The sequence below is a fragment of the Aythya ferina genome (genome assembly GCF_964211825.1).
Source record: "Aythya ferina genome assembly, chromosome: 22".
In the NCBI taxonomy this organism is placed as follows: Eukaryota; Metazoa; Chordata; class Aves; order Anseriformes; family Anatidae; genus Aythya; species Aythya ferina.
This window is the reverse complement of record NC_140320.1, coordinates 6701699-6723910: the sequence shown is the minus strand read 5'-3', so window position 1 is coordinate 6723910 and position 22212 is coordinate 6701699. Positions and strand designations below refer to the sequence as shown.

The window sequence follows — 22212 nt, the reverse complement described above, 5'->3', positions numbered from 1 at the left end:
TCTGCTGTAAATGTTTGCTTGGTTCTGCTGTAAATATTTGCTTGGTTTTGGTGAAAATAAGTGGTGTGGTTGGGGTGTCTCAGCTCACCCTGTCCTTGCTTCAGTGGGGCTGGGAACGGGGTGGGACACCCGTAATTTGTGCTGCTGCTCTGAGGGGATGCTGGTGCTGGGCTGCTGGGCAGCAGCCCCTGCCTGCCTCCCCCAAACCACCGCCCTGCTCGCTAGTCAATGGGCTGCTGCGAGTGTTTCTGCTGTGGCTTCATGTCTAATTGCCTCTGTCCTTGTTAACATGTTCTCCCCTTCTTTGTGTTCCCCCTAATGAGTAACTCCTACTTGATGTACAAGATGTAAGTATACAAGTTATTAATCTTCCACCAAAGCAATTACATCAGCACGAAATTCCTCTCTGACGGTGCGCTTGTTCTGCTATTGCCCCCTTATCAGGTTAGCAATTTCGGATCTGCATTAAGTGTTCAGAAATCAATTTTCAGCTTATTTTGTGCTACAAAATTTGCCATGCCTGAATCTGTGGTACTAATTGAACAAGAGCAATTGATGTTTTAGTAGTAATTAAAGATGGTAATTATTACCAAATCTCCCCATGGCCCCATGTGCTTGCTTTGGACTTGTCAAAACCAGAGGCAGGCAGAATCAATCTTAATAAAGTTGGTACTTTAAAGCGTCTTCCTGGCGATGGTTTCCCAGAAGGTTGGTGATAGAGGAAGATGGGGACAAATTATGAAGCCTTGTAGAACGCAGGGACACTCATGGATGTTTCCTAATCTTAAGAAGTCTTTAACCAAAATGAAAACTTCTCATTGCTGCTTAATGGAGGAATCCCTGTACAGGTGGTTTGGAGATCACAGGGGCGAGGTCTTGTGTGTGGGCAGCCTGGCTTGTCCTCTCGCCAACAGCCTGGAAGGACCCATGCATTTGTCCCTATCTTTTGTGCGATTTATGGTGCTGCTTGACAGCCTTTCCAAACCTCGGGGAGCTGTGCTGAGTGGCAAGATGCTGACCCATCTGTTACCACCTAATTTAGGGACACTTTTGCCCTCTGATGCCAGACCCAAGTGTGTGCTGCCATCCCTGACAGCCTGACGGGTGGGTGGGCATGCAGCTCATGGAGCAGCATCACCCAGCCCTGGCCTCTGGGCCTGAGGAGGAAGAGGGAAGGCACTGGGCAGCATCCCGTGGTGTCCCGCAGGGCTCCAGCAGGCTGCTGGCTGCAGGCATTTATTTCCCGGGCTCTCTGGTTCCTGTTGCTCTGCAAGGCAAATCTGCCGTCTCTGGTGAGATGGCTTCTGACTGATATTTATACAAGCAAAAGCAGGATCAGGCCTGCCGAATCGCAGCCTGCCTGTCCCCATGGAAACAGATGTGGGATGCTGCAGAGCAGATCTCGCAGCTCGAACTCTGTGCGTCGGCCCTCGTCCCCGGCCCCTCGCAGAAGAGCCCTCCAGCAGGAGGGGGGAGCCAGCCCTGATGTATCCATTTTGTCTTTGGAGAGCGAGCCCCTTCTCTTTCGGGGGAAAAAATGGAAATGTAATCAGATCAGCTTGTATAGTGCAAATAGAAAATCAGTTTTAATAAAGCCAGAAGAAATGCAAAGCAGCCGCTTGTGATGGAAATGGTGTTAAGTAGACACCTCTTTAAGAAAAAAGCAGCTCCGGGGATGTTGATCGGGGAGGCGTTCAGCCTTGGGCTTGCTCCTGCAGCTTGCCGAGAGGCAGAACCAGCAGCCCTGGCAGGCAGGAATGGCTTCGAGGGTCGGTTTGTGTGTGGTGAGGTGGGGCAGGGCCCCAAAGGCACCCACAGACCCGTGGGGTGCCCAGGAGGCTCCCCCTCTGCAGCCCCTCTGCCTGGGGAGCGGCTGCTGGCTCCGCTCGCTCCGAGGCGCTGCGGTTCTTAATTATAGCTCTGAGGAGGCACTTTGGCTTTATTGCTTCCATTTATTACACGCAGACCAGTGTCTGTTTTCTGAAGCAGCTATCTGGTCAAATCGTGGTTGATAAGCAATGCTGGCCTGTCTTTTTAAGACAGCCAAAATTTATCACTTTTTACTTATTTATTTATTTTGCAAGGCTGTGGCGGTGGCATGTATTTTTCTTCAAGTGACATTTTGCAAAAGGCTTTATTTTCCCATTCAGCCCTAGGAAAAAAAAAATGAAGGAGCAAGCCAGCTCTGTAATAAAATCCCCATGGAGGTAAAGGAGGTACCTTGGTGCTCAGTTGCAGTGGTGCACTGGCTGCTGGACCGCTCAGGTGGCGGAGCAGTTGTCCACCACAATTTATTTTTTAAATTGGGTGCTGAGTGCTACCAGGCTTTCTGGGCAGTGGTAGCACTAAGCTGGGACTTCTCTGCACCCTGCTGCTGGTCAGTGTGTGCTGGGAGCAGCGTGGGGTCAAGGAGTGAAGTAGTTGGAACAAGGATGGGGTTTGGGAGAGGCTTGCAAGGCTGTGCCTAGCAGTATGTGAGTCTTTAAATCTCTCCCCTTCCTTGCAGGCACAGCTCCACTTATAGTAAAAATTGTCCCTGCAAATGAAACAAAACAAGAAGGAATTTAATGCGTGAAACTGTTATTAGAGCCCTGAGGGACAGGCTCCCTTAAAGCTTCCTTTAATGAGATTACAGGTGTGATGCTCTTTACGTCTGTTAGGCTGTGCCAAATGGGTTTCAAGCCTGCTTGGTGACAGCCAGCTGTGACTTCTGCAGAGCCACGATGGGTAAGGTGAGCAGGGCCACCCAGACCCCAGTGAGTGTCCCCAGCTCCCCAGGAGGGCAGGGGCCCTGCTGTCTGTGCAGGCTGTGCTCCCTGCCCCGAGGACAGGCTCTCCCTTACCCGGCTGCACGGAGCAGCAGCTCCACGTTGCTGCACTTGGATGGTGCCCTCGATTCTGCAAGGGCTGTTAGCGAGGTGTCCCGTGGGACTGCACCCAGGCACCCGCTGGTCCAGCTCTGAAACAAGCTCTGGGTGCAGAGCCCAGGGCAGCATCCCCGATTTGTCTCCAGCCATAGGTATCCTTGCACTGCTCCTTGCCTGGGGTGGTGCTGGGGAGCAGGGTGAGCCCCAGCCCGTGCTGTAGGGAAGCACAATCCCCAATTATCCATGGGAACAAACAGGTTAACCCTCCAGCACTGCTTTTCTCCTCTGTTTCCACCCTCCAATGGGTGGAAGATGCTCCATGGATAATAAAGGGCAGCGTTTCCCCTTTGATATCAATCCTTGACTCAAAGGAAAGAGCCAGATGTTTGGAAGGGAGAAAGGAATTGAAAGGCACACAAAGCAAAAGGCACGATCTATAATTGGCCAGCTGTAATTTCATAATTCATCTCGGTGAAACACAATGAAATTAAAAGAGTTTAGATTCTGAAGTGTAATGATCATCAATTAAATTCTGCTGGGGCTGAGCTTCCTTCTCATTTGAATTTTATTTTATTATTATTATTTCTCTGTGATTGCAGGAGGATGAAAACAAAAGCTGCTGCTGGTAGAGGTTGCTGTGGCGGGGCTGGTGGGGAAGCAGTTGGGGAGAATTAGAGGCAGCAATTACTGCTGGGTGACAGAGAAAACCGAGGGAAAGGAGGTTTTTCCTCTGCCTTGCACCAGTCTTAGGCAGGGGAATCCATCATTCTGAGTCTAATCAGCTAATGCTGATAAACTGCCAGCAATAACTGACAATTGAACTGTGGGTTTTGGGCTGGGAGTTCATTCATTTTGAAAATGCCATAACTAACCCATTAAAAACAGAAAAGCAGAAAAGAAAAGCCCTGGCCCCTGCCTGGGTCCCCTAATGAAGGCTGCTGTTTATTCTTTTAAGCGTGGATGATGATGTGTTTAGCAGCTATTGATGCTGGAGGTTTAGCCGAGGCTGGAAAAGCTGCTGGATGTGTAGAAGGAAGGCGTTGGTGTTTATCCCTGGTGTTTATCCCTGGCAGCCTTGGCCCTGGGTGCTGTTCCTGCCCCAAATCCCAGGGGAGCTGGGCTCGGCTGGCAGGGGGCATGGGGATGGGGTCCAGGCAGGGCAGGGCTGGAGCTCACAGGGTCACGTCTCACAGGATCAGGCTCTGAAAATATGGAGCTGGATAGTACATAGCAGTGTCTGTGACAGTCCCCTCGGGGAATTACCTCCCATCGATTGGATCGCTTATTGTCTCCGTGTTAAATTACTGATGCAAATAGGCTTATGCTTGCTCTTCCTGCAAGCTGCTTTTTAAATGGTGAAGCCTCGCTTAGGAGCGCAGTTCGGTGTACGTTCACTTCTGTTTCTGTGGTTAAATACACATTGACAAACGCCACCGTCGTGCAGTGCTCTGGATAAATGCAGCCCTGGCACGATGCAAGCTGAAGCAGGGCGGCAGTGGCTTCCCCTCTCAGACCTCTCTAAGGCAGGCAATGCCTGAGGTTGACCGGGGGGAATATGCAGAGAGTGGTTTGACACCAGGACAGCAAGTCACACAGCCTGCTCTTTGCAGGAACTGCACACGGGCTGAGGAAGCGAGGGGCACGTGGCAGCTGCCTGGGCTAATTCATTGCCCTGAGAACCAGGGTCACCTCCCCAGCCACGCTGCCCCTCGGTCTGCCCCAGAGAGCTCGGCTTTTACCAAGGCCTCCATCACAGTTCGAAGCTCTGTGGACAGAGGTGTCCAGATTTATATACACGTGGGACCTAGATAGCCAGCTTCCCTTAATATAAAAGGGGTCGCTTCTCCAGTAAATCACAGCTGCTGGAGTTGTGCATCCCATGTTACTGGGAATGGGGGAGTTCCCCAGGGGCTTTTTGTTTAGCAGGGGAGATTCCTCACCAAAACACCCCATTGGAGTTGCAGTTTCCAGGTGCTGAGAACCCTTTTTACTAAATTCCTCTGCTTAATTACCCTTGCTGTAAAAGCGTGCACCTGATGCCTGGTCTGCATTTGTCTGGCTTTCACTTCCAGCAACTGAGTTTTTTACACCTTTGTTGTTAGACTGAAGAGCCCTCTACTATCAATTTTTTTGTTCTCTGTGTAGGTATTTAAAGGCTTTGATCAAGTCACCTCATCACCTCCTCTTTGTTAATCTGGAAAGACTGAACTCCTTGAGACTTTTGCAATAAGGCAGGAATTGTGCCTCCGCGTCCCTCGGCTGCTTTGAAAATCCCAGCCAGAGAGTCTAAGGTTGGGCACCTGAAAACGAGAGGGTATTTAGAGAACTCACCCCATTACGTCTTTGTGCTCCTCTCCCCCTTTTGGCACCGGGCTTTGAGATGAGAGGGCTTGTGCTAGCGACGGTTGGAAAGCTTCTGTTCATTTTCTCTCCTTTTTTCTCCTGTGATGGATGGTAACTCCTCAGAAATGGCTTTCCCAGGGAAGCACCGGCTCTTTTGAGTGTTCCCCCCCGGCTGTACTCTGCCCTGTGCCCGTGTGCCTGCCCCCCTGTGCCTGGGGGAGATGGGGAACTGCTGCTTTCTGCTCGCTTCTCCTTTGCTGCTTGGCCTCTGCAGGCAGGGTGAGTGCTGTGTTTGCAAACCTTGTGCTCTGCTATTTTCCCCCCATTGGTGGTGGTAGAAGAAAATATTGTCTGTCTTTGGGGAGGTGGGAGCAGCAGCATATGCGAGTTATTTTCCTGGAGAGCTGGAAATGACTGCATGTTCATCTTAGAAAGCTTTCATGGATCAGTCAAGGAGGGCTCGCTTTAATCTAGACCCAGCAGACCCTTCTGCACAACATATTTAGGAGGTTGCACAAGTTAGCTTCAGGAAAGCCTCCTGGGAGCCCACTAAAGCCTATCATCAAAGATGCTTAGTCTTTGCAGGAAACATTGTGCGAAGACTAAATGATCCAGAAAGGGCGTCTCACCTCAAAGGGGTCTGCTTGCCAGCCCTGCTCTGAATTTCAAATTCCTCCGTGTGCTGTGGCCCGGCTCGGTCCCTAAAGGACCAAAGTGCAAGCTGCTCGCTGATGGTTTTCAGGACCGGGCTTACCTGGGCACGTTGCTCCGATGTCCCCAGCGTGCCGCGTCCCTGGCACTGGGCATGGCAGCGTGCTGCCTTCCAGCAGAAGAGAAAACCACTCGTGCCTGACAATTCCCCTTCCTGCCCCTGAACCCCACGCCCTGGAGAAGGCATTGCATGGGTGAGGGTGCTCAGGGATGCTTTGGGGTGGCTGTGCCCCACGGGGGGCTGGCGGAGCCCATCTGGGTGCTGCTCCCTCGATGCTGACTGCCTCCGAAGTGTGGTGCTGGCAGGGGAGGAAGGCTTCCCCCCCCGGCTGCCCCGCTGTAATGACTTGTCAGGAACGTGAGGATGGACGGGGCGCACCAGGCCCTGATGAGATGATACAGCAAAGATTCCATTTCATCTCGAATTTGACATTAAACTTTAATAGTCTCAAGGACAAGAAGCCAAGAGATATCAGATGTAATGAGATAAAGCAAAGTTTCTCTGACAGCAAATTTGATCACAAATGGGCTCTGAGATTGCTTCTTTGATATAAATGAAACATAATTCATCTTCCAGTGCCTTGAATGGGCTGTGAGGCCATGTATAATAACAGTGTCGCCATTGCCTAGCTCTGACAAGTGCCTGCATGGCACGAGGGGACAGGGCCCCGAGACCCTGCTGCTCTCCTCCATGCCCCAGAGGGGACCCCGAGGCAGGAGCATGCTGCCAAGAGCTGGCGAGCGGCTTGCAAGGACCTGTGCTGCTCCTGTGCACTGCTCTGTGCTCTGATCTTGGGGGCTGATGGAGGGGGAGAGCACTGCAGGGCTGTGCTGCTGTCCCAGGGATCGCTGGCACCCAGCCCCAGCTGGCACCAAGCTGCTGAGCCCCAGCCTTGCCTGTGCAGGGATCTGTGGTTTTAGGTTTTGCAGTGGAAAGCAGAATGTGGATGGTCCCAGCAGAAGTGCCTGAGGGTCAGTGGGACAGGGAGCAGTGCTGGCAAAAAGTCTCGTTCCTGCTTGCTCAGGATGCTGCAGCCAAAACTGGAGGCCACGAAGCTGTGGTGCTGCTGAGGGGTTTGCTCCTCGTGTGGCTGTGCTGCTTTGCCCAGGTGATGACTTCCCTCCTGCACCAGGACGTTGGCATTTGCAGGTAGAGCGTAAGGAAGCAAGCAACATTTCTCCGTGGCTGCAGTAACTCCTGGGCTCTGGGATTTTTTGTTTTGCTCCTGATTGTGCAAAGCCAACAGGCAAAGCCTTGGCTCACGTGTGTTCACACGAAGGGTTTCCAGCTGCCTGCACACACCCAGAGGCTGCTGTGCCTCGCCTGCCCAACCAGCAAGGGAAGGTGCAGCTCCTGCTTTGGAGGACCCCATCCTGTGACCATCGTTAAGGCATAATGAGGAATGACACAAATCAAGCTCTATCTGAGCTGCCCAGAGATGGAAATAAGTTCACATAGCAGGTTCATTGAACAATTGTGAATAACAAAGCTATTTGCTAAAACCTATCTGATTGCAGTTAGCTGAGCAAAGAAAAGGGCCAAATTAATTGGGTAAATCATTTCTGACAAAGAGTCAGCCAGGCTCTGGTTGTGAAGATTAATTAGTTGGGGTTTGAAGAGATTGAAAAGAGTTGAAAGATGGCCAAATGCTATCAATTAGTCATTTGGAAAGTAGCACCAGCAAGGAGGGCATGGCACCTGGCTCTGTGGAGCGCGGGGACTTGGTGCTTGGGCCAGGAGGGTGGCAGCCTGATGTTGGAAAACCCAACGATGATCCCAAATCCTGCGCTGTTTGTTTGGGCCAGGCCATACCCTAGGCTCAGCAGGGCTTGGGAACAGCGTGAGCCTTGGCAGCTGTTGGGGGAAGGGCTGAGGAGTGGGGTCTGAGGCTGGGAAGGGGAGCAGGGAGCCATGAGCACCGTGCACAGAGGCTGAGGGTACCAGCTGGAGCATAAATGCAACGGCAAAGCAGGTGGGATATGAGTTTACTGGGTGCTTTAAAGCCCTCTTTGTGAGAATCAACACGTCCCTGGGTGGCAGAGGAGAGGTCTCGTACCAGCAGAGAGCATTTGTCTCGATGGCAACTTGCTCTGAGGAGCTGCTCTGCCTGTGCCCAGCGCCCCGGCACTGCTGCGAGCGCTGCTCTGCTCGTCTCCAGCAGCCCGGAGGAAGACCTTGGGGCTGACAGTGCTGACACTGTAATTATAATGGATTCATTTTGCACCATTTCCTGATCTTGTTATTATCTTTGTCATCAGAATTAATTTAGCTCTGTGTTTTTCCTTCCCCTCTCCCTTCCCCTTTCTCATTACAAGTGTCTTGGCGAGGATGTGACAGCCCCGTAATGGGCAGCGTGGCAGGTGAGACGTGGAGGTGATCTCCAGTGGCGTGACCTTTCCTGCTGCCTCGGCGGTGCTGCTGAGCTGTGGGGCCGTGCTCCTGGCCCCACCGTGACACCGGGAGCCTCCTCCTGCCCCCCAGCACAGGGGCATCCCCCACTACATCCCTGCTCATGGAGAGGTCACGGTGGCAGTGAATTTTTCCCTTTTCCCATGGCTGTGCCGGGCTGGTTTCCAGGGTCTCTCTGTATTTTGCCTACAGGTGTCTCTCTTGAGCAACTCTGGGGTGCTCTGAATCGGGCTATAAGTATCGCACCGAGGGGGGGGTTGCCCCTGATGCAGCCCCCCCTGCACACATCTGGAGGCAAGCACCATCAGTGTGCTGGGTGGCACAGAGGTGTCCTGCCACCAGTGCAGCACTGGCTACGTTTTCTTAATCAGCATGACGAACTTGATTTATTTGTTAATTAGCAGACATGCATGAGATTACGTGTGGTTTAGGTACAGTTTAAGGTGAGGGTTCCCTTTGGGGGGCTGTGGGGAAGGCAGAGGTGTTGGGGCAGCTGGGCACAGTCCCATTTGTGTGGGACACGCGGGTGTGTGGAGGCAGAAGATGAGAAATTTGGCTGTGAACCTCTGCTTGGTGTTTCCCCAGGTGTCCCCTGGCCCAGTGTGTCCTTCCTCTCCACACTGACTGGAGATGTGGGTGCCTTGCAGACCAGCAGTGCACTTAGCTGAGCAGTGCTCTCTGCTTGCCTTGGAAGAGGTTTGGTTTGCCCGTGGCCTTGCGCTTGGCGCAGGCTTCTTGTTGTGATTGCGGATCTGTTAATTGTCTGTGGGGAAACGAACAGGAGGTTTTTGCATGATAAAGAAGCCTGAAAATCAAGGATGACAGCTGCTTCATTTCCTATTTTTTTTTAAAAAAAATTATTATCATTAAATTGCTTCTAGTGGCCTGTAATATTTTCGTACAGTCGCAATTACAGCTCTTGGAGGATTAAACTGCGTGCACACACACAACCTGCTAACTTAGTCTAAAGGGCAGCATTGAAGCTCCCCAGTGCAAAGAGAACCAATGCTTCTACCTCACCCCATTTAGCCTAATGAGGCCAGCACAGTGTAAAACCAGAACGCACACGAGCAGGCTTTGATTGTAGGGAACAGGGGTTTGGGTAGAGGCAACCCTGGGCTCGGGACCGGCTGGCAGCAGCGCCGAGGCTCCCTGTGAGCATTTGGGTCCCGTGCTGTTGTGCTCTCATTTGTTAGCCTGCCGGCTGTGCTTGCAGGAAGAAGGAGATTGGGATGGTTCTGTGCTTTATAATGCTCTTTTTTTTTTTTAATGACAAAAATGACATTCGCTGTTCCCAGATACGTAGCTTAACCGTGCTCCTGCTGTGATTCCGCAGCATCTGCTGGGAGGATGGGGCAGCGCATCCAGCGTGCTCTCCTCGTGCTTTCCCTTCCTGGCTCTGGAAAATAGCACTTGTGTTTTCCAGTGATGCTGTGCGGTGAGAGATTTTTCATTCCCTTCGCCCCCCCCATGTGTTGCATTGTACTAAAACGCAATGGGCTGAGTGCAGGCTGTTGATGGGGTCCTTCCTGCCTGAAACTCCTGGTGAATATGAAAAGTCGAATTGATTCCCTCTAATAAATGAAGCAGTTGGATGTCTCATTTGTAACTTGACATCCACGCCGGCGCTTCAGCTGCTGCTTCTCACCCCTGGCTGGGAGATGCACTTATTAAGATGGCATTCTGCAAAGTTATTGCCATTTACCGGGAGCCAATCTATCTGCAATTCGCTTCGGGTCGGGAAGGAGCTGCTGGTGGGGGCAGAGAGAGCTGGGGGTGGGAGAGAGGTCTGGAAGGGCTTTTGGATGTCTCCTTTCTGCCGATAGATCACTGTCTTGTTCATCGTCTGCTGCTGAAGGAGATCATTTGCTAACCTGGTGGGGACTCCGGGTGCACTTTGTGCAGGCTGGGAGCGGCTGCGGTGAGCTGTGCGTGCGCCAGCCTCTGCCTGGGCTGTGTGGGGCTGGCCATGACTTAGCGAGGGACATCTTGGTGCAAAGCTCTGTGCTGACCCGCCTGCTGTGGGGCAATCTGTTGGGCATTCCCTCGGTGCCCAGCTCTGATCCCCACGAAGCTGATGGAGGTCAAAAATACTGCCTTTTGTAGAGGAGCGGGAAACGTGGTGGGGACCCTCCTTCTGGGCTGGGCCCCACCTTGTTCTTTGAGGTCTTTGGTGATGGAAACAGTTTTGCCCGCTTCCCCTCCCCTCTGCTTTTCTGTTGTGCCTCCTCCGCAGGATTAAAAACAATCACGATAAATCAGAAACCCTCCCTTGGTCTCGGCAAGATGCTGAGAACCAGGAATAAGAGTTTATCCATCCTAAATAATAATGCACTGGAGTTGCCAGCTCCCTGCTGGCTCGATTTGCATGATGCTAAAAAATCAATGACCCAGGTGACTCTTTGATGCACAGAGAAGAGAGTCCAAAGGACTCAGTGCTGGACTATTCAGGGACACGCACGATGCTAGAAGCTATTAACAGTGAGGACATTGTCATGGGCTAAACATGCCCTGGATTTCACACCAATCTAACAAAGGGAGTTAGTTGCTGTGAGTGCAGAGCCTGGGCTGATTAAATCTTTGTTTAAGAGCTCCAGAGCTCCATTACCTACATCAGGAGGGAGTTAATTAAATAAGGAAGGTGGGAGGTGGCAGCTGATGTGGCCAGGGGTATCTCCACGGAGGCGCAGCTCGGGCACGGTGCGAGGCTTCGCTCGCACGTTTGCTCTCTGGACACCGTGCCAGACAAGAGCAAGCCTTCAAACCCTGTCTGGTCACGTCAGGGCTGGTGCTTCTCAGGGAGGGGGTGACGTGCAGGATTTCAGTGCCACTGTCTCTTCTGCAGCCCCTGATACTCCTTTCCTTCACTCTGGGTTTCCCTGGAAATTAGTTTTTCCAGGAGTTTGGGTGCTCCTGGGTCTGTCAGCACCATCCTGCAGCCGTCGGCTTGGTGAGAGCAGAGCGGTGCCTGCCCTGGGGACTTGTGGCTGCCCCTCCTGTTTGTTCCTGCAGTTATTCCCCAAACTGTCTTGGTGCAGATGAGGTGTGAGCACTAAGGTCCTTCTGTGCAGGGAGGGTTTGGGTACTGGCACCGGTGCCTTTGCTATTGCTGCCAAGCACTCGTGGAGGAGCACAATTCCACCTGGTTCCACGTTTGAGGAGCACAGTGGGGATGAGCTGATGGCAAATCAGCAGAATCCCCCTCCAACTCCAGTAAAACAGGCTTCTCTCCAGGATCCCTATTTGTTATTTGGGTATCAGGTTGGCCATAATCTGTTTCCATTTTCATTACGCGTGTCCCTGTCAGGAGCCAGAGGCTCGGTGGCAGGCTCCCCGCTGCTTCCATTTGACTGCACGAGGCAGTAGATGAGATTCCTGTCTGCTGCATGGAAGATCCCCAGTGATAGCAGCTAGATACGCGAGAGGGACCGGGGGGAATATTTCTGCCTTTATTTATTGGAGTGGAAGACATCGCACGCTATTGTACTAAGATGCATAATGTCTCTCTGCTCTTACACTTGCTCTCTTCTGATGACTTGTAACAAATCACACAAAGGGTGTTGCCACGAGGAGGGATGGTTGCACCCAGCAGTACTGCGTGGAGCATCCCTGCTGGTGGAGCTGGGTGCAGGTTTGGGCTCTGCATCCCCAGGTGATGCTCCTGCACGTGTCCAAACCAGCACCGGCTCCTTCCATGGGTGTGTGCTTGGTGAGCTGATGTCGGGGAGGAAGACGAGCTGCAGCAGGCATGAAATATCACGCAGCACAGCGTAACATTGCTCGCTCGACATCGCAGAGCCTGGAACCTGTTGGTCCCTCTGGTAGCACTGAGCCTGCTCGGATTTGGCAGTGAATCTCAGGCTTCAGCAGAGCATGGTGGATGCTAGGAACAAACGTGTCAGTATTTCATTGCCTGCCTGACACCGTCCTGCACTGCCCTTCCTGAAAGGAGACAGATGTACTGGCTGTATTTACTGATGGGGAAACGGGGAGAGTGCTGGTGCCTTCCCAAAGCCACCCTCGATCACAGGAGGTGCTGCATCAGCTGCTGCATGTGGAGTCCGTGATGTGCTGTGGATAACATCTTGATGTGCCTGCTCGGTGCCTCTTGGCTGAGCTCTCCTCCTCCTGCCAAACACAGCCCCCATGTGTGGCACCAGCGAGCAGCCCCCGTCCACGCAGCCTGGGCGCTGCTGGCTCCGGGTGCCGGGGATGCTAAAGCAAATCTAATGAAATATGCAAGAAAGTGGTGCAAATAATTTTAATCTGTCAGCGCTGGAGACAGCAAAAGGTGAAAATAATGAAAGAAGCCCAGATGATGTGTGACATCCCGGCTATATCAGCTGGAACAGACACTTCATTAAAGTGCTGCAGTCCCCGGCCAGGCACGGGAAGGGGAGATGTCAGTTAATGATCTCTTACTCGTGGCACATTGGAGCAGCAGGGCCAAAAACCTCCTCTCCTGGGAGGAGCTGGGGAGCTGGTGAAATAAGTGGGAAAAGCAGCACGTAGAAGTTCACGGCAGTGCTGGAGAGAGGCGCTCAGCGGGGACGAGGGGCTGTGCACCCACTGGTGGCATCGAGGCTGTGTGCCTGCCAAGGGCTTGTGAGATCCTGAAAAAAAGACAACAACAAAAAATAGGGTTCTTGTGGTCCTGATGGGACTGCTAATTTTTTGCTCTGTGCTCAGAGCAAGACAGCCTCAGTCCGTCCTGCGGGAGGCCTGGCAGCCTGGATGCTTTAAGGGGACTGCTAATCTGGTTTGTATAAAATACTGTTGGCTCCTGTCATTAAATGTCTCCTGTTCCTACTGAGGTCAAGTGTGGTCCTCCCATCCATTTCAATGAGAGAAGGGCAGGCCATAAAACATGCTTTATGAGCATTAGCTAATGAATCCCTCCCACGAGGCACGTGTTAGTGAGGTGGTTGGGAATATTTCTTTTTATCCTTCTTGAATAGATTTCCTTGGTGTTCTGTGGGGTTTCACTGCAGAGCAGTGGTGTTTTTTCCATAGGGGCTGGCAGTGTGTGGACCCATCCTGCACGCTTGCACACGCTGCCTCTGGGCCTGCCACGGAGAGTTTGCTTGTGAATAACCTGTGGATAACTCGATGAATACCGAAATCAGCAGCCAGAGAGCCGCCTGGCTCGCAGGCGCCCGTTATTAATGCACAGACTCCCCCCGAATTGTCGGCTTACTCCAGCTCCATCTCTGGGAGTGAGTCCCATTTGAATGTTAATACCTCTAAGATGAAACCTGGCTGATTAAATTTTAGACTTGCAAATGGATTTGGTAAATAGATGTTAGGAAAGGCGGGACAGAGACTGCCTGCCTTGATAGCAGATACAGTAAATAGCAGCACTTTGTGATTAGGTGAGAGATTCACTCTCGGAAAATGGGAGTCTCGAGGGGCTGTTTTCTGGTGAGAAATCCTTTAAGTAAATAAATTTATGGCAGTTTTTCTTTTCTCAAACAACAAAAAAATCCCATGGCTGTTTCTTCCAGGTTGTGTGCAGAAGGCTTAATGGAAATAAATAAGCAGAAAGGCTGCCAGAGCCCTGCTTGGCCCTGTGGCTGCTGGGTGCCTTGGGCAGGCGGCTGGGTGCTGGCATCCCAGCCCCACCGGGGGCAGCAAGAGGAGGAGGACGGGTGATTTGCTCCCCCCTTTGCTCTCCTTCAATGCCCGAGGACAAGGAGGTTTGGGTGGGCATTGCCTCTGAGATCAGCGCCTGGCTCTGCTGTGGGTGCTGAACCAGATGGGGCAGCACCCTGCAAATGCTGCTGCAGTGAATAGGTAGAAAAATCAGGTGCATGGGGATGGGAGATGCCTCACTGGCTGCTGGAAAGGGCTTGGGCTTGGGTTGCTCCTCTTTGCAGATGGGAAAGGCAAGGAGCAGGGAAGTGGCCTTGCAGAGAGCGTGTCTCAGTCTGGAAGAGAAATCCTCCCCAGCAGCAGCCTCCAGCCCCAGTTGTGGCTGGGGATGTATTAGTCCTGCTTAGTGTGCAGGTTTATTTTATTTTCCTCGTGAAAAAGAAAGCCTATATTTGAAATACCTTTAAAAATGCAGATAGTAGGGCAAACCACATTGACCTGTGTGTATAATATAAAAAAAGATTTTAATAACAGTAGTTGTATTCATTCTTATCTGGAGCAGTATGAAATATTAAGAAGAAAGAGAAGAGGAGAAATAAGTGTTGAAGCTGGAGTCTGGATTTAGCACATATTAAGCCATTTGTCTTGAGCTCCCCTGCTGAGCTCAACTGTACGGGGCTGCTCGAGCCCTCAAGTCTTGAGAGGAAGCCAGTGCAGACAGACGATGCCCGAGGAGGAAGGAAGGGCAGCTCAGCTCCCCGCAGCAGGCAGGTGCTTTCCTGCAAGCTGGTTCCCTCTGTGTGGGGCTGTGCTGGAGCTGGGCAGGGCACGCTGCAGGGGCTGGCCCCTCCAGGCAGCTCCCTTGCTTTGCAGGGGCTGCTCTCCCCCCATCTTGTAGGGCAGCTCTTTTTTCCTGCTGTGTTTGAGCCCTGAGAGCGAGCTCAGGCTCTGAGCTGGGGCAGCCTCTGCAGGGCAGGATGGCTCCAACTGCTGGGAGCAGGAGGGGAGCGGGCACTTGTGTCTCCATCTCTGCCTTCGTCTGTTGGAAGCTGCTTCAGAGCATCTCACTGGGATATGGCAGAGCCTTCCCTGGACTGCTGCCATTCCCAGCATGGGCTGGCTTCCTGAATCCATGGCCAGAGCAGCCCCGGGTGAGGGCGGTGTGAGGCTGGGTCCTCTGCTTTGGGTGACCAAGTGCGAAGGCAGGACCTCATTACGGTGGTGCCAGGGATTTGTTACCATCAGTCAAGAATTATGCTTTCTATTTACCTGTCTGAAATTTCCATTACTTTTCTTGTTCCGTATATTGAAACATACATCATCTGTTCATTAAAGCATAATCTCCAAATTATACCGGCTCCAAGCAAACAAGGTTACACTGGCTGCTTGCATTAGAATGGATCAATAGCGTGCTGTGCCTGCTGCTGCTATTTTGGAGGAAGCGGTGCTAAATCCTCATTTACTTGACCCAGGCTGCACGAGGCAAGCTGAGGGATGCCCTGCATGTGGGAGGGGATAGCCGCTGGATTTTCATTCAACAGATGAAGCAAAACCAAGTTGTGAGACAGCTGGTCTGGCTGGCACGGGGCTGGGGGTGCATGGAGCACTTGAACATCACTTGATGTGTGGGGGGAGTTGTGTGGACAGACAAACTGAGAGGCAGGGAGGTGAAGAGCATGTTTTTTTACGAGGTCTGTGTGGTATTTCTGGAAGCTTTCCATACTTGAGATGGTCTCAGATGTGACATAATTCCCTGGAGGAAATGAATCAGTAGAAATACTCTTTGAAGTGGTAAGCTTAAATAAAAAAGTCAGGTTTAGGTTACCTTGCACATCCTGTTGTTTGTGCAGGTGGTAACGGGTGGGTGCTAAGAGCTGTGCTGCTCAGGATCCTACCTGGGAAGGCTGGGGAGATGGGAGGGAAGTTACCTAAAATGAACTAATAAAATCCCACTGGAGATTTCTAATCCTTCCCTTCATCTCCTTCAAAACGAAGCGCTTGATTTTTCTCCTGGAAGGAGAGGCCCATGGTTGAGAAGTCAAGTTCTTCGGGGCCACGGAGGCTCCTTTCCCTCTAGGAACCAGAGCAACCTGTGCTGTACTGGTCCCATCCGTGCATGACCTGCAGCTCGGGATGGCCACGTGCCAGGCTCAGCTCTCCACGCTGCACACCAGCAGGAGCACAGCAGGCATTATCATTGAGAGGCATTGCTGCAGTACCCTGACCACTATCCTCATGGGCACAGTAGCTGGTTTTGATTTGACAGCATTCATGGGAAAGTATTTTAAATAATACATGAAGTTTCCGTGCAGTTCAAGGCTTGTGTGCGCGTTTAACAGCAGCTGCGAAGTGTTATCATCTGATAAACATGCTTGTTATATATTATGTATATAGCATCCAGATTCATAGGGAGGTTTCTCTGGTCATACAGCTGGGCTGTTTGCCGTGCATATGGATTAGGTTATGTTACTGCCAGTGTTTACAACAGGGATGCTAAGCTCTACTTGCCTCCGCTCAAAACAGCATTGCGATGTAATGGAGAGCCTAATCACTACATCTAATTACCGAGAAGGGGAAATCAATACAGAAGATTTCTGAGAGTCTTAAAATACCCTAAATTCCCTGCTCTCATGGTGCTGCTTGATAGTTTCAGTGGGAACGTGGGAGTTTTTCCTGGGATTTCTTGGTAGCTGTGCAGAGCTCCCTGCCCAGCTCACTCATTTTGCACTGGGGATATCAGAACAATTTAACTTAAATTCTTCTGGTTGGCTCAGGCCACAAGAACCAGAGGGTGGCAGGGCTCTGCCTTCCTGGGCACGGCTCTCTGGGTGTGCTGGGGATGCTGCAGGAGCCCCACAGAGAGCTCTCGTGCTGGGAGAAGGGACCGTGGTGTGTTCCAAAGGCCCTGATAAACTTCAGGCAGACGGAAAAAAAACTGAACTAATTAAAGATAAACAAATGAGTTTGTCCATTTTCAAAGGTGATATGTATTCTGCAAACCATGCCTCCTGGCTTCAGGTGAGGGATGTGGTGGTTTTTGGTGGAGAGATCGTGGCGAGGAGCACGAGCTGTCAGCCTGTGCTTCCTTCCACTGCTACGGGGGGAGAACTATGGGCTGTGATGGGGTCAGGGCCCACGGTCCTTGGACCACCAGCCCCTGGACCACCAGCTCTGGCTGCCTGGGCCTGGCTCACGGGCAGTGGCAGCGTTGGGATGCCCCGGTGGCAGGGCTGTGGACAAAAAGGAGGAAGCTGCGGCTTTGTTTTCCTCTCTGGCTCTTCAGAAGACAGGAGCAAACATTTCCTACACCAGGCGCTGAATGCTCAGGGCTCAGATTTAATCTCATGTTCATTCACATGCTGATGAGGTCCTTGCTTCCCGTGCCAGGCCCTGTTTGTTGTTGGAGCTTCCCCAACCCTTCCTCAGCCCTCCTGGGAGAGCAGCCTTAGTACAGGCTGGGATTTGGGTACCCCCTGGGCACCTCTCAGGATGCCAGCCCCGAGCAGGAGCTGCTCTGAGGCAGTCGCTGAGCACCTCTGGGTTCAAAGGGGGCCTGGGCTCTTGGGCAGCCTCAGCCCTGGCTGCTCCAAGCGCCTCCTGCCCGCTGGGCTCTCCCCCCTTCCTGAGTGACTGGTTGACAAAATAAATCTGTGGGAGAAGGAGGCATGTCTGATCCGCTGTCATCTTCCCCAAATGCTCCTGATGCGTTTTCTTTCCTCATTACACGCGATATGTCAAGTCCTCACCTGTGGGAGTGCGGCTCGACATCTCTGCTGCGTGCCGGCCTCCCAAAACGCTTCCATCACCCCCAGCAGCTGTTGGACAGGGTCCCTGCCGTGTCCTCGTGGAGGTGCTGGCACAGGGGAGCTGCCAAGCACCTTCCTGGGTGTCTCAGGGTGTCCCTACCTCCTGGCCCTGCTGCTTTTTGGGGTGTTTTCCACCTGTGGACCCCACCCCTCTGCCCCACAGCCCCCATGGAGAGGATGAGACCCCTCCATCTGGTGTGGCGGTGCCTTCAGCTTGCTCGCTCTCTGAGGCTGTGCTCCTCAAGGCCGTGCACCCCCTGTGCCTGTTCTGAGCAGGGAGCAAGCCCCAGCACCTACAGGCACGTGGGCAGGAGCCGCTGGCTCCAGGAAAGGCTGAAACACCTCGGTGTGAGGCTTCTGCTTTTGCCTTCTGCAGTTGTGTGCTGCGGAGCCGCGAGCTGAGACCTCCTGTTGGGAAAGAGTCAGGGCTCGGGGAAGGGCGGCGGAGCTGATTCACCTCCAGCACGTCTTTGTGGAGGAGAAGGAGCAATTAGCAGTCTGATAGCAAGATTAATAGCAGATGCTCATAATTAACTCACTATGCATGTAAGCAGCTATTGTCTCCATTTTATCCTGTGTAGATTGATATTCAGGAGTGACTCATTATATAGACAGAACCTATTTTGCCTGCAGAGCGCAGCCACCAGAATGGAAATTGCAATTAGAGCTGGCTCTGTCCCTGCCAAAAGATTTCAGAGGAGAATGCGCTGGGGTGGGACAGGCGCCGCTCGCCTCCTGGAGCGCTGCCGCAGTGGGCTGGCCCCAGCCCTGGCCGGGGCAGCTGGCTGCAGTGGTGTTTGCAGGTCTGAGAGGTGCTGTCCCCACGCTCTGCTCCTGTGCTGCTTCCAGGTGGCAGCTGGAAAGCAGCAGGAGCTGTGCGGTGTGGGACGGGTGCTTCCCCGCACCCCGGGTTCGTTGCTGTGGAGCTGCTGCTGCTGGGCTGCCCCAGCCTGGTTTTGAGGAGAAGAATTGAAAAATGCTTGGCGAAATTGGAGAGTGGCCAAAAGCTGCGGAGAGGAACAGGACAAAGTAAGGTCAAATGCAGCAGCTCTCCCCAGCTCGAGCAGTGTTGCTTCTTGCCTGTAAATGCTGTCCGCCCAGCCCTTCCTCGCTGACGTGACCAAACCCTTTTGGCACTTCTGCACCTGATCGTATCCTATCTTAGTGCAACCCAGGACTGTACTGGCTACATCTGCCCTCCCTCCTGGAGCTGGGAGCAGTCCTTGCACAGCTCGACAGCCTGCGTGCTGACCCCAGCTGCTGGATGTATCACCCCAAAATACAGGGAGCAGCAGCAAAGCATGGGCAGTTGGAGTGTGCATGTACACTTCAGTGATGTCTGCTCATGCCTACTGAACTGCAGGGACTTGGACCCGGCTGCTGTGGATATCCCTGTAATTGCCTGTGTCAATTTGGTTTCTTGGAACAGCTTCTCTAAGGATGACCCTCTCTGGAGGGAGAGAGAGAGAGAGAGGCGTGAAGCTGCTGCTGTGCTCTATCTCTTTTTCCCTGCTCGCCATCACCTCTTAAAAGCCCTTCACTCAAGATTGAGTCAGGAAAGGCTTATTCATGTAACCCAATAAAGTATTTTCACACTGCAGAGACACAGGCTGCTGAGGCCAGCAGCAGCACTGGCCCCTTGGCATGCCCATACACCCTACAAGTGCTGTGCGTGCCCCTACAGGCAGCCAGCTTCTGCGAGGACCTTTGCAGAGCAAGGGCAGTTTTGTTCCTGCCTGTGGTCCTGGCCCAGTGCAGGCACGGTCTGTAGGGTTGATAGCAGGTTGCATTCCTCTGTACCCAGCACCACTGATTCAGGAGACTCCCTGTAAGCTGAGCTGTGAAGCCGAGGCACCAAAGCAAAGTTATTCTGGTCCTGTGCTTCCCGTGCACCGCAGCAGTCCTATCAGATATGTCTCCTCGTGCAACAATGTGCCATGCTTCATTAGTTATGCATAACCTGGATTAAAGGAGCGATACTGTACTGCTGGAGGAACCTCGGCGCTCCTGCCTAATGAGTGTCTGCACCAGCGTGATAGGGTGAAAACCAGAGCGGTGAAAAGGAGCTAAATAATGGTGGTGCGCTCCACAATAAAGGCGAGGAAGGAGAACCCCTGTAGACTTCGTGGGAAGGGAGTGATAAATGTTATGTAAATAGATTCACCTATAAAACACAGGCACTCAGGAGGGAAATACAGCGTGTCTGTGCCCAATTTTGGGGAGGAAGGCAGAGAAGAGCCTTGGGTGGGATGTTCTTTGCTCTCCTCGCTCAAACTGGGACAGTCCCAGCTGTGTTGTGCTGCTGCAGTCGAGCCTGGTGACTTCTTGGTGTGTTCTTAAAGCTCCAGATTAATACCTGCTAAACTGGAAGGGAGCCTTTGTTAAGGAACAGTTGGGAGAGTGCCTCTAGAGATTCACAACAGACCAAAAGCCAGCCAAAAAAACCTAAAATGTGGTGGTTTGGAACCCCTCCAATGCCATGCTGGGACAATAGTTTCCACGTTTTCTCCTCTTTGTTGAATTTATTTCTTTGCTCTCACTTGTTAAGCAGCAGGATTAACCAGAATCGGCATGGAAGGGGAACTCTCTATAGAAAACATAAGAATAATTACAAAAAATGCAGCCCAAGTACCTCCATTATAGCCTTGGCTGGTGTGAGCGAATGTAATGGGGTGACCTCCTGTACCCTGCAGGAGGCTGCTCCAGCCAAGTCTGCAGCTCTGGTGCACCAAGGCACCTGTTAAAGCATCCATTAAATGAGATGACAACACACTGATAGAAAAAAAAAAAAAAGAAGTCAAATTACTGGTTGTTTATTTCTTTGCTCGCCTGGCCTCACTGGTGGATGTTAAACCAACTGCTAAAGGCTGCTCCCGTGGGAGTGCTACCTGCAGCCTGTAGAGCATCGTGTGGGACATGCAGCTGGGTTTGTGCTCTGCATGTGTGGAAATATCACTTCTGTGCCCTTCTGCCCCCTTGCTCCTGGCCAGGGCTCTGTGGTAGCTGAGGGCCCTGACTTGTGGTGGCTGCGCCCTTCTTGCACCTCTGGGTGCTGCGCAGCTCTGCCTGCATGCGGCTCTGCACTGCAGTTTAGCAAAGAATTTAAGTACATGTTTAACTTTTCTAAACCCATGTTTAATATATTTCCAATTAACCAAGGCACTTGAAAATGTGCTGGAATTTAAGCATGCGGTTAATTGCGTTACAGAACTAGCAGCATTGTCAGGTCCAGGTACATACCTAATGATGCTGGATGGATCTGGGAGAGCAGTTGTCCTTCGTCTCACTATGAATCATGCGGGCTTCATTAACTGCCCACACAGCCTGAATGGAGAGGGCCACTTCTGCTGCAAAAACCTTTGCAGGGAAATAGTTTTATTGCTGCTCAGATTGCCGTGACTTGGCTTATGGATGAGAATAGTGGTTGTGTTTCCGTGGGCAAGGAGCGGGCGCTTGTTTTATGGGTGTGGGACACTTTGCAAAGGCAGGTTTGGGATTTTAAGGGTTCAGTTTGGATTGTGTTCTCCCTTCAAACCCCGGCCTAGGGAAAGGGATGGTGGGGCAAAGGAAAATGCCCAGACCTCATGCTGGGGCCCTGCTGTACCACACCGGGGAGGAGGGAGGTGGGAAATGCAGGGCTGGCTGCTCCTGCAGGCAGAGGATGCGATCCTCCCCCCGGAGCACACACTGGTGGCTCTCCTTTCAGAGCAGCCCCCTGCTGCACCGTGCACAAAGAGGCAGCAATCAGTGCCCCGGGGGCTGGATGCAAATGCAGAGTGCTGGGACCTGCGAGCAGCAGGGGAAGGCGTGCGGATGAGAGGGAGGCAGCAGGACCCAAGGCAAAGCAAAAGACGGAATTACGCAGCGCCGCCTGCTAACAAATTATCCCATTTGCGTAATCCTTGCACCCCGAGCAGGCTTGCTTTCTGATCTCCTCTGAAACTCCAGAGATAATCAAACATTTTTGGCTAATATCATATGCACGCCTAATTAGACAGCCACGATTACCATCTGGGCTCGGTGCGCTCATGCACGCCGCAGGCCCAGGCAGGGGCATTGCTGTGGGGGCTGCTCGGGGGCAGCCCTGGCACTGCCACCGCCGCCTGCGTGTCCCCAGGGAACTGTGCTCTGCCCTCCTGCTGCCAGAGGGGCTTCTCGCTGTGGATGGACCTGGCAGGCTGGAGCTGCCCTTGGCAGGGCTGGGAGCAGGTCCGAGTCCCAGGGTGGTTTCCTTTGAGGTGCTCAGGGTGGGTGCAGCAGGACTGCCCTTGGACTCTGCCACTGCCACGTCCCTTGAGCTGTGTGGTCTTGGACATGCTATGGGGACGTGGCTCATGGCTTCAGCTCCTTCCTCTTCCTCCCTCTCCTCTGCTTCACCCTTGGAGAGGTTTCTAGTCCCAGCCCAGCAGTTGCAGCCTCAGTAGGGCACCGTGTTGGGTGTGCAGCAGGCTGTGCTCCCCGGGGAGGAGGCTGGGAGCAGTCC

The 22212-nt window shown here is 52.6% G+C and overlaps 1 protein-coding gene and 1 long non-coding RNA gene across 2 annotated transcripts in view; one reads left to right on the top strand and one right to left on the bottom strand.

Moving 5' to 3' along the window:
• Window positions 1–22212, bottom strand: part of APOC3 (apolipoprotein C3) — a 214537-nt gene that overhangs the window by 51312 nt on the left and 141013 nt on the right. The window lies entirely within an intron of this gene.
• On the top strand, window positions 7970–9132 carry LOC311422674. Its single transcript, XR_014685477.1, has 3 exons — window positions 7970–8120; window positions 8238–8282; window positions 8917–9132. It is a non-coding gene; the product is annotated as an uncharacterized lncRNA (long non-coding RNA).